This window comes from Oryctolagus cuniculus, chromosome 6 (assembly GCF_964237555.1).
Source record: "Oryctolagus cuniculus chromosome 6, mOryCun1.1, whole genome shotgun sequence".
Classification (NCBI taxonomy): Eukaryota; Metazoa; Chordata; class Mammalia; order Lagomorpha; family Leporidae; genus Oryctolagus; species Oryctolagus cuniculus.
In genome coordinates, this window is record NC_091437.1 from 133,771,937 (window position 1) to 133,786,707 (window position 14,771).

Below are 14,771 nucleotides of genomic sequence, written 5' to 3' on the forward strand. Positions count from 1 at the left end.
TTTTTTTTTTTTTTTTTTGACAGGTGGAGTGGATAGTGAGAGAGAGAGACAGAGAGAAAGGTCTTCCTTTTGCCGTTGGTTCACCCTCCAATGGCCGCCACGGCTGGTGAGCTGCAGCCTTCGCACCACGCTGATCCAAAGGTGCTTCTCCTGGTCTCCCATGGGGTGCAGGGCCCAAGCACTTGGGCCATTCTCCACTGCCTTCCCGGGCCACAGCAGAGAGCTGGACTGGAAGAGGGGCAACGGGGACAGAATCCGGCACCCCGACCGGGACTAGAACCCGGTGTGCTGGCGCCGCTAGGTGGAGGATTAGCCTATTGTGCCACGGCGCTGACCCAGATACATTTTCACAATTATTAACATAATTTAAAAATTGGAACCCTGGGACAAAAAATTCAGATAGAATTCCTGAATCCTATATTAATGGAGAAAGATATACCTAATTACACCTTATTTTCTTTGTAGTACAGGCAGTGTTTTGAAATATTCTAGCCATTGAAAATATCCAGAGTGAGATTATTTGCATCAAAATGGAAGGTACAGGAGTATGTTATGTTTAGTGAAGTGAGTTGGACACAGAAAAACAAATACCACATATTCTGTCTCATATGTGGAAGCTAAAAATGTTGATCTGGACTTAGAATAGTGATTTCTAGAGACAAAGAAGTATAGGGATAATGGTGTGGAGGTAAGTTGAATAACAGGTAATAAAACAGATAGAAGGAAAATATTCTGGTATTCTGTAGTATAGTGGGTTGACTGAAATTCAAAATAACCTGTTATATATTTTATGAGTAACTGGAAGAGAGGACCTAGAATCCTCCAAACAAATTAATGATAAAGAGATGGAATTTTAATTACCCTGATTTTATCAGTACACATTGTATACACATATGGAAATAACACAGTGAACCTGAAAAGTGATGTAAAATTATTATATGTTAATCAAAAATTTAATGCTAACTACACATTTAATTAATGCTAACTACACATTTTACATATGTGTCAGAATCACACTGTGTCCTACAAATATCTATGATTAAAATTTAATGAAGAGAGATTCTGTATTTATATCTGTATATAAAGAAAAAAGTTTTTTTAAAAAGGATAATGTCTTTTTAAAGGATATGCCTTTGCTTTGCTTTTATATTTTGGCCATGCAACCTAAATAAATGGGCAACTAATTTTCAGGAAATAGCATTATGCAACTAATATAGACATTATACCTGAAAAGACATTGCATGTTTTTTCATATTTATGTCATATTTATAGAGACTTTATATTCTCTGATAACCTTTTGAAATGTCTCTGGTTTAGAAATAGAGCTTTTAACTAAGCAGGAAATTGCTATCCAAAACCTTGTTGTTTTCCAGATTTCTTAAACTCTATGCATTAAGGATCCTTGGGCTCCATTCATTAAATTGTTACCTACTGTGTGCCAGGCATAATTCAAAGCATTAGGAATACAATGAGAATATGAATGACATGGGTCTTCTCATTACATAGTCATTGTCTAGACTCCTAACCTCTTTATATAGTATTGTATTTAGTAAACACTTAAAATAATTATAAGATTCCTTTGTATAAAGCTAGATGATTGCAAGAATTATTGTAATACCTAGAGAATTTTGGAATTGGGAAGGAATTTGTGAAATATTTTCTTTTGAGTAAAAAAAATCCATTTTAGAAATCACTGGTAGTTCTTGATAAATCAGATATTCTAATTTTTTTGTAAAGTGGTAGAACAGAGTATATTTTTATAGATCTGAAACAGCAGCATTGGTAAGGAGGCTTGCAACAACAAATCAATTTCAATTTTTGATTCTTATTTCTGAAATGGTTTTCTGTCATAACTCTTGAAAACTAGTCCTGTGAATTTTTAAATTATCATTAGGAGCTCTGGTGTAATTTATGTTAAGAGGTTTTGGCCTGTTTATGTTCCTTGGAATGTGCCAAAATTAGTAATGTGATATTCCATATTTAGCAAACCTATAGAGCAATAAATAAGGACACATGCCTATTGAGGAGGGCTGTTAGTTTAAATTCTTTTTTTGTGGCATTCATGAAATGCGGGAGTCTTCCAACTTAAATTCTGCAATATTAGGCAGCAAGTTGTTTTCTGAACCAAACCAGATGGTGATCAGCTCTATTCCTATTATCAACTCAATACAGCGATGGTTGCCAGACCTTACTTGCAACATTAACATTTGGAACAAATTAGCAGCAGTTAAGGTGAAATGAGAAACCCCCATTTTACTAAAAGCTTCAGAACATATAATGCTGTGAAATAAGAAAGACCAGTAAGAAAAATTATGGGGGGAAGAGTTCACTGTCTTACCTTGGTTTCTCTGTGCAGGATTTGTTGTTTCCCATTTATGAGGGTCTTTTTCAATGGAATTTTAATGTGGAATATTGTGAGGATTAGGGGCTACTAGTCTATTAGCCTCCTAAGGTGCCTCATTTTATCAGATTAAAATTCTTTCTCTGTAACCATGATCAATCTATGCCTTGGGAAAACAGGGAGCATTGTTTGCACCTTTGGGAGAGTTTTCTTTCAAGTTCACACACACACACACACACACACACACGCATATACATTATGCAACTTTATAGTTTCACCCAATCACTGAAATTCAAGAACGCTGCCTAGATTTGTCCTGTGGATATGGATGTGTTTGACTAAATGCTTTGCCTTGTGTGTCAATGCCATGTGTTGTCGACTTTTCAAAACAATCTTTTCTTTATAGCATCTTTTGATCAAATCCGTTCCTAAGGTTTTATAGGACCAGCATAAATCAAGGTGTCTTCTTAACTTCAAGTTTTGTGCACAGGTAGAACCAAGTTAAGGTGAACAAAGGATAGCAAGTCTTGGAGATATAACTACCAGGATGAAGTGTTGAAATAGACTTGACTGAGTTCATCTCCCATTTTATAGTATAGATAACTGAGGTACTGAGAGGTTAAAGGGTTTTCCCAAATACTCATAATTGGTTTAAGTGGTAGATGTGATGAGGAAAGGATGTGAACATTGCTAATATGATTGATGTTCTTTAACAACCAAGACTCAAAGATTGATATGAAAAGGTAGATCCTCTCCATTTTATGCCCAAGTGGTGGCAGTCCTGCTCTTGTCTGGTAAGCTAAACAGCCTACCAGAGAAACCCTTCAGAGAGAGACCAACTACCTTTTTGCGTTTTTTGTCCCCACCTAAGACTTTGTTACAGGGATGTTCAAAAAGCCTTTGCCTCCTTCTTGGTGTGATAGTAAATATAAATTTTTTTTTAGGAATGGATTTTTCAAGCCTTTTGTATAAGAGTCCTTCAGAACCTTTTTGGAAAATGCATATTATGAAAAAACTATGCATGAATTTAAAACTATTTTTATACCAAATAAACATACTTTTAAATTCCATTTCCTACAAACATTTGAAGCACCCCTATTATGTACTACAGAGATAGAGGAAATGAAAACAATGCCTGGTTCAATGTGTATAAGAATACCTGACTTCTCTCTACATTATCTGAATTTTGGGGTGCAGTTGTTAGGAATATAGACAAAGGAGTTACGAAAACCTGGAGAGTGACAGCAGGTGAGAAAGATAATCAGGCTGTGAATGATAATTACAAGTTTTAATAAAGAGATTGTTCTTTACCCTAAAGGAGGATAATTATTTCCAAGTATTTTAACAGTAAATGATATGATAGGCTATGTATTTTGAAACAATATGACTGTACCCAAGAAGAGGAAAATTTTTTCGAGGTCAAGAGTACATGAAGACCAGTTAAGAGGTTATTAGAGTAGAGCAGATGAATGATAACTTTTTCAAGCGTGATCTTTCAAGTCTTGTTCTATTTATATCTCTGTCTGCCTATGACTATGGCTATTTTTAAACAAATTTTTTATACCATATTACTGTCTAAACTCTAATTTTTTAACCTCACAATTTATTGTGGACGTTTTTCAACATTTAATATTTTCTATGTTAATTTCAATGACCAAGTAATATTCTGTCATGTGGAAATATTATAGTTCATTGAATTGAATCATCCCCTGTTGGTGGACATTTGCACTTTCTATAACCATTGCTATGATGACTAACACTATAAATACATCTTTGAACACATGCATCCATGACTATTTCACAAGGATAACTTCCTAGAAATAGAATTTCTGAGGCAAAGAGTTACTCACAATTTTAAATTTTGCTGGGGGTTGACACATTGTTCATAGCAGCAATTCAAGTTCCTGTCATCCTGATCTCAAGGGCAGCCTGTGAGTTATATGCAAAATTCTCCACACTGCACATGCTCCTTAACCCTAGTTTGTTAGAAGTAACTCTTTCATATGGTGTAAAGTACTCTGCAAATAATCAATGTGGTAGTTGCTTCTCTTATACCAGAAACAAAGAATTAAAATTTGAAATTGCCAAGTATTTGTGAAATTTAAATGAAGAATTTTTTTTAAACTTTTATTTAATGCATATAATTTTCCAAAGTACGACTTATGGATTACAATGGCTTCCCCCCCATACCGTCCCTCCCACCCACAACCCTCCCCTTTCCCACTCCCTCTCCCCTTCCATTCACATCAAGATTCATTTTCGATTATCTTAATATACAGAAGATCAGCTTAGTATACATTAAGTATGGATTTCAACAGTTTGCACCCCCATAGAAACACAAAGTGAAATATATTGTTTGAGTACTCGTTATAGCATTAAATCTCAATGTACAGCACATTAAGGATAGAGATCCTACATGAGGAGTAAGTGCACAGTGACTCCTGTTGTTGACTTTACCAATTGACACTCCTGTCTATGGCATCAGTAATCTCCTATGCTCCAGTCATGAGTTTCCAAGGCTATGGAAGCCCTCTGAGTTCTCCGACTCTTATCTTGTTTAGACAAGGTCATAGTCAAAGTGGAGGTTCTCTCCTCCCTTCAGAGAAAGGTACCTCCTTCTTTGATGACCTGTTCTTTCCACTGGGATCTCACTCGCAGAGATCTTTTGCCAGAGTGTCTTGGCTTTCCATGCCTGAAATACTCTCATGAGCTTTTCAGCCAGCTCCGAATGCCTTTAGGTCTGATTCTGAGGCCAGAGTGCTATTTAGGACATCTGCCATTCTATGAGTCTGCTGAGTATCTCACTTCCCATGTTGGATCACTCTCCCCTTTATTTACTCCATCAGTTAGCGTTAGCAGGTACTAGACTTGTCTATGTGCTCCCTTTGACTCCCAGTCCCTTCACCATGACCAACTGTGAACTGAAATTGATCACCTGGAACAGTGAGATGGCATTGGTACATGCCACCTCGATGGGATTGAATTGGAATCCCCTGGTATGCTTCCAACTCCACCACTTGGGGCAAGTCAGCCTGAGCATGTCCCAAATTATACATCTCTTCCCTCTCCCATTCCCACCACCATTTAAAGCAGTAGCTTTAAATCTATTTTAAAATTATTGTTAGAGGGTACAAAAATTCAGTGTATATGAGTGAAATTGACATTTTGAGATTTGATGATTGTTTACAGCTCTTGCCTCTATTGTTGAGGAACAGTGGTTTTTTTTTTTCTTACTATTTGTTGAATTATTTACTTAGTGTAGAGCTAATCTTATAAGTATAAAATAAACTGAAAGCAGATCACTGTAAAAATTAAAAGAATAAAGAAAGAAGGAGGAGGCAGGGTGGGATCATGGGCCGAATGGAGGGTAGGGCTGGAAGTATCACTATGCTCCTAAAACTATACATATGGAATACATGATTTTTGTTCACTTTAAAAAAATAAAATTATTCTTTGGCACAGCGTATACCTGTGCCTGTATACCGTATCAGAGTTCCTGGATTTGAATACCAGCTCAATATCCAATCCAACTTGCTGCTAATATGCACCCTGGTTGGCAACATTTGATGACTCAAGTACTTTAATCCCTGTCACCCACATTGGAGACCTGGATGGAGTTCTGGCCTTCTGGTTTCAGCCTAGCCCAGCCTAAGCAGTTGCAGGTCTTTGGGTATTGAACCAGTCAGTGGATGGAATATCTCTTAGTATTTCTTTCCATCATTTTGCCTTTTAAATAAATAAAAGTAAATCAACAATACTCAAAAATATTAGTGGTAGATCTAGATTTATCGTGCTCTCTTATTTATTCATAATGTGATGAAATAGATTAAGGTCCATTCATCCATCCATCCATCTGTACATACAACAAATATATTTGCTAGCCATGAAAAAATTAAATTCCTGTCCTCAAGCTTTTTTAAAAATGTAAATAGACTTGTTTTTTAGAGCAGAATTATGTTTATAGCATAATTCAAGCATTTTATAATTACAAATAAGGATAGGAGAAAAGAAGGGAAATCAGGACATAAATAGGTGTATATTTTTGGAGTAAAAGATAATCATTACTTTTCCTTCAAATTTTTATAAGATAATATAATAATAGATTAGTCACTGGATTGCTTACCGTAAGGACATATCATTTTGCTAAGTGAAAGTAGACAATAGGTTTTTTGAAACATGAAAAATTAGATAGTAGGTTTATATTGTTTCTTTTTCTTCCCTAGAATATTCATGAGAATTTTTCTTCCTGAGGCAAATGTTATGAATGTTATTAAGTACCCAAGATTTTTTAATCTCACTGTGGCAGTTATGTTTCTCAAAAAAGAAACCTTATGGTTTCTAGTTTAATACAGTTACGTGTTACCTGTTTACATACCACAGCCTTACTTTTCAATTAAAATAATAGCTAACCTTGATTCTTCTTTTTCTTGCTTTAAGTACTATCTTGCTAATTGCAGATACATGGTAGGTGTTCAGTAAATACTTGATTAATTCTTTAAGCAGGAAAGCAGTCATTGTGGATCTGCTTTCCTTGAAGATTAGTGGCTGTGTAACAAAATATACCAGAAAATCATGCTATAATCAAAGTAAATGCAGTACCTTAAGATTTTGGCTGATATTGTGGGTTGCCACAGCAATAATTAACATCTCAGTCCCTTTTAACCAGATGCCATGTGCTTTAAGAAGGCTTTTTCTACTATACACTTATATTTTCTTAACTACCCCATTTCTTTAAATAGTAAAAAAAAGAAATATGAAGAAAAAGAAAAGAAAACAGGGAGGGGAGGGAAGGGAAGAGAAAATACATTTTGGCAGAGCCAACCCACAAAGACAGTCTAGCATGACTCTAACCAGATAATCCACTGGGAGACATTTCTTTTTTTATTATTATTATTATTTTTTTTTGACAGGCAGAGTGGACAGTGAGAGAGAGAGACAGAGAGAAAGGTCTTCCTTTTGCCATTGGTTCACCCTCCAATGGCTGCTGCGGCCGGCGCGCTGCGGCCGGCGCGCTGCGGCCGGCGCACCGCGCTGATCCGATGGCAGGAGCCAGGAGCCAGGTGCTTTTCCTGGTCTCCCATGGGGTGCAGGGCCCAAGCACCTGGGCCATCCTCCGCTGCACTCCCTGGCCACAGCAGAGAGCTGGCCTGGAAGAGGGGCAACCGGGACAGAATCCGGCGCCCCAACCGGGACTAGAACCCGGTGTGCCGGCGCCGCAAGGCGGAGGATTAGCCTAGTGAGCCGTGGCGCCGGCCTGGGAGACATTTCTTTGAGGTCTTATAGGTCCCCCATTTAACAGGCCCTGTTCTTTGTTGTTCTACTTGCAGAACATCAAAACCACTTTGGTGTCTCATTGGACAAGAATAATTTCTCTGTTAAATCTTTATCAATTAACACTTCAGAGGGATAATTTAAGGCATTGCTATTTTCAGGAGTAATCATGTTTTATTAGAGGGATTTTTGAAAAAGGAAAAATCTTCATGATTCAAAGTAGCAGTTTATAATGGAGAATATTTTGAATAGTGACCTGTGTATGCCAATGGGAGCATTCCTTTTAAGATGTATGTTTGGAAAACTGCTTTCCCACCATCTCTAAAATGATACTGAGTAGATGATGCTAAGTTGATTGAAATTGTCTTTCTTTTCTCTCATGAATTAAGAAGTTGTCTTTTTTCTTTAAAATGCCATCTGCCTTTACTGTTTTTTTGAAATTCGTGAGGAACCAAAGGCCAAATGCAATGGGTGCTTTTCAAGTCTTTTTCAATCTGACAAATCTTTGCTAATAACTTTCCATTTGCAACCGTCTTTCTTTGGTTTCAGTGTATTCCCTTGGTTCTCTCCCCAACTCTTCCAGTAGTTTTCCTCACGTATCCTCATCAACTTTTTCTCTTTATCCCACACAGTAATGTTAATACTTCCTGGATATAAGCATGCCTCTTCTCTTTTTGTCTGAGAATTTCTCCTCAAGTATTGCTTTTCACTTTTGTCTTTGGCTATTATCAATGCCTATCACTCCTTGCCAGTTCACCCTATATCTGGAGCTTCAGAAAGCCCTCTGAACATTGCCACTAGAATCCTCTTAAGATGTAAGTGACACAGGCCAAGTTCAAGATCTTTATCTCCTAAATGCATCTCCTCTTGAATTTTCAATGATAGCAACATCACTATGTATTAGATAACTTTCCCTTCTAGACCTACTAAAAATTAATATTTTTCCTTGAACTCTCTCAATTCTACATCCAGTTGACCATCAGATTCTTTTGTTGGTTTTTCCAAATTAATTCAACAGCTTTTCTCAAACCTGAGTGCTCTTTCACCTCTCCTGACCTGTCTTGTTAGAAAAGTTCTCTAACTGTAGCAAAATGTCTAAACTGTTCTCTTTCAATAGTAATGATTTTGTACTGTTGCTGCTGCATATGATCATTAAGTGCCTCTTTTAATCAATTATGATGACTCCCCATGCTTACAAGACCAACATGTTCTTTTATGCCTTCAATTAATATAATGAATGCCTACCATAAGCTTGATACTGCATAAATGTTGGTGGACAAGTCTAGTAGTCTTTTTTCTGCATTATCTAATTCCACTGTAGTTCTGTGGGTCTATTTTCTCTTTTGCAATACTCCTCCTCACTGCCTACACTTTCCACTGCTTCTTTCTTTAAATGGGGTTCTACATTTCAGCTATTTACATGTTATACATTCTTCTACAATATCATGCTATCTTTTTTTTTTTTTTGTAACACTTTGGAGTTCCAACTTTTTTTTTTAATTTATTTTTTTAACTTTTATTTAATGAACATAAATTTCCAAAGTACGACTTATGGATTACAATGGCTTCCCCCCCATACCGTCCCTCCCACCCACAACCCTCCCCTTTTCCACTCCCTCTCCCCTTCCATTCACATCAAGATTCATTTTCGATTATCTTAATATACAGAAGATCAGCTTAGTATACATTAAGTAAGGATTTCAACAGTTTGCTCCCACACAGAAACATAAAGTGAAAAATAATAGATGATTTTTTTTAAATGATGATGAAATCAGATCAGACCTGTTGTCATGTTTAATCCCAGTGAGAGTCAAGTTGGGAGTTGATAATTTCTTTTTTTTTTTTTTTTTTTTTTTTACAGAGGATCAGTTTAGTATGCATTAAGTATCATGCTATCTTATCCTGGGAGCAGTCTTTCAGCCTCCTCTCCCTGAAAAAAACAATGAACCTTGAGCCTAGAACACTCCTCACCAAGAGATAAAAAGTCTTCACAGGCTGTGCTGGTTTGTCACCTTGTGTGGGAATCACTTTTCTGTTTCAGATGTAATACTCTGCTTAAGCCTGTGTGTCATATGGCACCTGGCCAACCCTACTACACTATTCCCTGGGGAGAGGGAATTTAAGAAGGGTGTGTGCAAGCCAAGTGCCCTGTATCAGTGCTGGGAGGAACTAGATGACCATGGGAGATTGACACCCACTACTAAAGTTGGTATTGCTCTGTCTTTTCTCTATGAGAGGAAAGAGTTCCATCCAGGGATTGACTGCATTGCATTTTCATTGGTAACTCCGATACCAGTGGCAGAGGGCAGAAGAGCTCAGAATTCTATTCCTAATAATACACAACAAATGCCACTTGTTCAATAGAAACCAAGTTCCAGTTATCTTAGCCTTTATGGAATTAAGATATTCAGTAAACATTGATGAATCAATTAATGGAATTCTCTTTTTCCTGATTTCCTTCTAGCCTGTTTCATCTTTTTTACCTGGTATTAAGGAATTTTACATTTTTGTGTGTTTTTTTTTTAAAGATTTACATTATTTATTTGAAAGACAGAGTTAAAGAGAGGGGTAGAGCCAGAGAGAGAGAGAGATCTTCCATCTGCTGGTTCACTCTGCTAATGACTGCAACATCCAGAGCTGAGCTGATCCGAAGCCAGGAGCCAGGAGCTTCTTCCGGGTCTTCCACATGGGTAGAGGGGCCCAAGGACTCAGACCATCTTCTACTGCTTTCCCAGGCCATAGCAGAGAGCTGGATGGGAAGTGGAGCAGCCAGGACTCAAACCGGGTCCCATATGGAATGCCAGCACTGCAGGTCGGGGCTTTAACTCACTGTGCCACAGCGCCGGCCTCTACTTTTCCTTTTCTCTTCTTTTCTTTTCTCTTCTTTTCTTTTCTCTTCTTTTCTTTTTCTTTTCTTTTCTTTTCTCTTCTCTTCTTTTCTTTTTCTTTTCTTTTCTTTTCTTTTTCTTTTCTTTTCTTTTCTTTTCTCTTCTTTTCTCTTCTTTTCTTTTCTTTCTTTCTTTCTTTCCTTCTTTCTTTCCTTCTTTCTTTCCTTCTTTCTTTCCTTCTTTCTTTCCTTCTTTCTTTCCTTCTTTCTTCCTTTCTTCCTTTCTTCCTTTCTTCCTTTCTTTCTTTCTTTCTTTCTTTCGACAGGCACAGTGGACAGTGTGAGAGAGAGACCTTCCTTTTCCATTGGTTTACCCCACCAATGGCTGCTGCGGCCAGCACGCTGTGGCTGGCGCACCGCGCTGATCCGAAGCCAGGAGACAGGTGCTTCTCCTGGTCTCCCATGGGGTGCAGGGCCCAAGCACTTGGGCCATCCTCCACTGCACTCCCAGGCCACAACAGAGAGCTGGACTGGAAGAGGAGCAACTGGGACAGAATCCAGCGCCCCGACCAGGACTAGAACCCAGTATGCCGGCGCTGCAGGCGTAGGATTAGCCTAGTGAGCTGCGGTGCCAACCTGCTTTTTCTTAAAATCAGTTTCTGCTAGTCTTCTTTTGTAACCACTTGCAGAGATGATTTCCTCTAAATGCTGCAGACCAATCATAAATTTTTCCATCAAGGTACTATGTGCATGTTTGAATTACTTTCCCAAATTTTCATGAATACAAAAATTCTTAGTGATCACCTTTGATTCCAATATTTTACTTTATTTATTTTAAAAAAAAAATTTGAAAGTCAGTTTTACAGAAAGAGAGAAAGAGAGGCAGAGAGAGAGAGAGAGAGAGAGAGAGGTCTTCCATCTGCTGATTCACTCCACAACTGGCTGCAATGGCTGGAGCTGTGCCGATTCAAAGCCAGGAGCCAGTAGCTTCCTCTGGGTCTTCCCATGTGGGTGCAGGGGCCCGAGGACTTGAGCCATTTTCCACTGACTTCCCAGATTACAGCAGAGAACTGGATTGGAATTGGAACAGCCCAGACTTGAACTGGCGCCCATATGGGGTGCTGGCACTGCAGGCGGTGGCTTTACCCACTCATGCCACAGTGCCAGCCCCCGATATTTTATATTAAAGTTGAATTGGCTTTATCTCACTGTATATGTTCTTGATCTAACTAAAATCATCCTATTAAAATTTTTGCCATTTCCTTTTTTACCTTGTGATGTAAACCACAGCTCGGATCATTGAGTGAACATGTACTTGACTCCAGTTTGTGATACAGAGCATCAAACTGTGATCACACTATTTGAGTTTATGTTAGTAATAACTGATGTTTAAGTTTTCTACCATTTAGGCTTCTAGTATGCAAGCCACATTTTCTACAATACAAGTTATTACCTAGTATCTTTTACAGATGGCCACACAAAGAATAAGAAAAACATATTTGGGAGAATAGTAGAGAGGACAATAAAAAAAAGTCTGAGTATTCATCAGTATAGGGCAAGCCTTTACTTCATAGCAAAGAAACCCCCAAATCCCTTTGGGTCAACTCAGTGGGTCCACATCAACATGTCCAAGATTTTCCGGGAAAACATTTTTTTTTTTTTTTTTTTTTTTAGATTTAAAACTGAAAGCAGGTCTTCTATATAGTAACTTGACCACTGAGGCTGCTTAAAGTAGACATGCTTTAAAAAGAAAAAAATGTAAAATTCCTTAATACCAGGTAAAAAAGATGAAACAGGTTAGAAGGAAATCAGGAAAAAGAGAATTGCATTAATTGATTCATCAGTGTTTACTGAATATCTTAATTCCATAAAGGCTAAGATAACTGGAACTTGGTTTCTATTGAACAAGTGGCAGATCTTGTGGCTCCATCATTGTCTTAAATCAGTAGGATACTTCACAAGGAAATAGAGTGAACCTCTTCAAACTGCACCAGCCAGAACTAGTCACAGAGCTCTGCTGATTATAAAAGGCCATGATGAGAATGGACTAAATTTGTTTAATTTTGAGGGGAAGTGTTCAATCATGTGAACTTTAAGTCTGAGAGTAAACTAAAATAAATTCTGCTGAAATTCCCAAGCATATTTGATTCATAGCATCCTTAATATTTCAGTGCTTTTCACATGGATTTCTAGGCCAAAATGAATATAACTAACTGTGCTGTGGATTGGGCAGTTAGATCCAAACAATTTAAACAATATTTATATACTAACAATTTGGTATCTGTTTGCAAATAATACTACACATAAGTTGAAAGAAGAAGAAACATTTTATTCTAGTCTTTATCATATTACTTGTTAATGAGATGTGTAGGCAACATGGGCACTGTACAGAACTTTAAATCAGATTGGATACCACCCCCCTCATTTCCTGTTCTACATTGATTTTCATGCTTAATTGCTTTTTTATCCATCAACTACAAAAATTCAACTTTGCAAAGATATGGTGTCACTGAAAAGAATATAAAATGATTTAATGTTGAAAGTATGAACTAATTTGAATTAATGGTTCACACAGTGGCTGACAGATTTTCAGGATACCTGTATTTCCCTCCAGACTTTAAAATGTCTGATGGTACCCCTGTAAGTGTGCTGCAGAGCCCTGGGGTACCTCAGTGCACTGTGAGAACCATGAACCCATTGACCTAGGTACTACATATAGATTACTAATTTAGAATAGTTTGCAAGGTGGGCATTATGATTCTCAAGTTGGATAAGGATAATAAAATACAAAAAGGGGTATGAATTCTATCCTAAACCTCATATTTAGTAATTAGCAGAGCAGAGGCTAGAACCCAAGCTTTCTGGACCCCAACACCATTGCATCATTCCATGTGTCAGGAGATTTCCAGGATTAAGGTTTTAACAGCTTCCTCTCCCCATGACCTTTCCTGGGTTTCAACCAAGGTTGAAATGACTATTCTTCAAAACATGTGGAAGTGCTTGAAACTCATGGAAGTGATTTTAAGTCATGTCTGCTTTTTAAACTTCAAGGCACACCTGCTAGAAAATAAATTTTCTCAAACATGGATTAAATAACTTTAAAATAGCCTTAAAATGGCCCCAAGAAAGATTGTTTAGGCTTTGAAATCAAGATAATAAATTTCTAATTACCTTGTAATTATTTTACTACTAATTTCTAATGTAACATTTAGTAAGAACCACATATCACCTTTCTCCAGCTGTCAGGATAGTCCCCAGAATTGAACCTTCTTCACCAGCTGTTACCTAACTCAGTATGGTCTGTGTTGGAATTTTTCCAACTCTGCCTGCACATAATTTCTGTGTCTCAACAGACTCATGCAAAAATGAACCATAACTATAATCTTTCATAATACTCATAGTTCTATTTAGTTATATGAAATACTACCTGATAAATAGTGCAATCAGGAGAAATCCAGTTTAACAGTAACTACTTCCACATCACGTTTCTTCTCTCATCTAATTTGAAACAGATTTTGTAATACTAACTCTAAATTATGTAAACTCCTAATCAATGATTAATTTAAGAATCATTGAGCTGGTACTTTTGTGTGTGGTTCCTAAGTGTCAATAAAATAAATTCAGGCCAATTTGAATGAATTTTTTCTTCTCTAAACATTTTAGGCATTTATTTTCTCCTGAGCTAGTTAAGGAGACCATAAAATGAGTGTTTGGAACCAAGGAAGAGTAAATCTTCACAAAAGAAAATTGTTTTCCAAGAAATTGTCACAATGTAGGATTCAAAGTACATTTGTATTACATGTCCCTAGAACAGGTTACAATTCAAATATCTGAATAGCAGAAATTTGTTCTTTTAAGAAAAATTCATCAGCAAGTGGAAACAGACTAACAATTATTGAGCACCTTGTTAACTGCCAGGAATTATACATTTATTATTTTGTTTGAAACTAAACAAAACATTAGGAGGTCGTTATTTTCTTTTCCATTCTACAAATGTGTAAGCTGACAGCTGAAAGTTTGAAGAATCTCCCAAATTTATAAGTGAATACATATTGGAATCTGCATTCAAGCCCAGGTGGGTCTGACTTCACAGCCATGAGTCTTGCCCATGAGGATATGCTGCCTTCTCATGAAAATATGTGGGGAGGGCTCCTGTCTTTTGCATTTCATAATCGTGATTGCATAGGAAAATGTGATATTATTATTTGTTATTTATCACCAAGTTGGTTGGTAACAGAAATGAAGCCCACATTTTTCTTTCCTTTTTTTAAAGATTCATTTATTTATTTGAAAGGCGGGATTACACAGAGAGAGAAGGAGAAGCAGAGAGAG

At 37.2% G+C, this 14,771-nt stretch overlaps 1 long non-coding RNA gene across 2 annotated transcripts in view; it reads left to right on the plus strand.

Annotated features, from left to right (window-relative positions):
* LOC138849966 (uncharacterized) overlaps nucleotides 1–14,771 on the plus strand; it is a 189,180-nt gene that overhangs the window by 19,164 nt on the left and 155,245 nt on the right. The window lies entirely within an intron of this gene.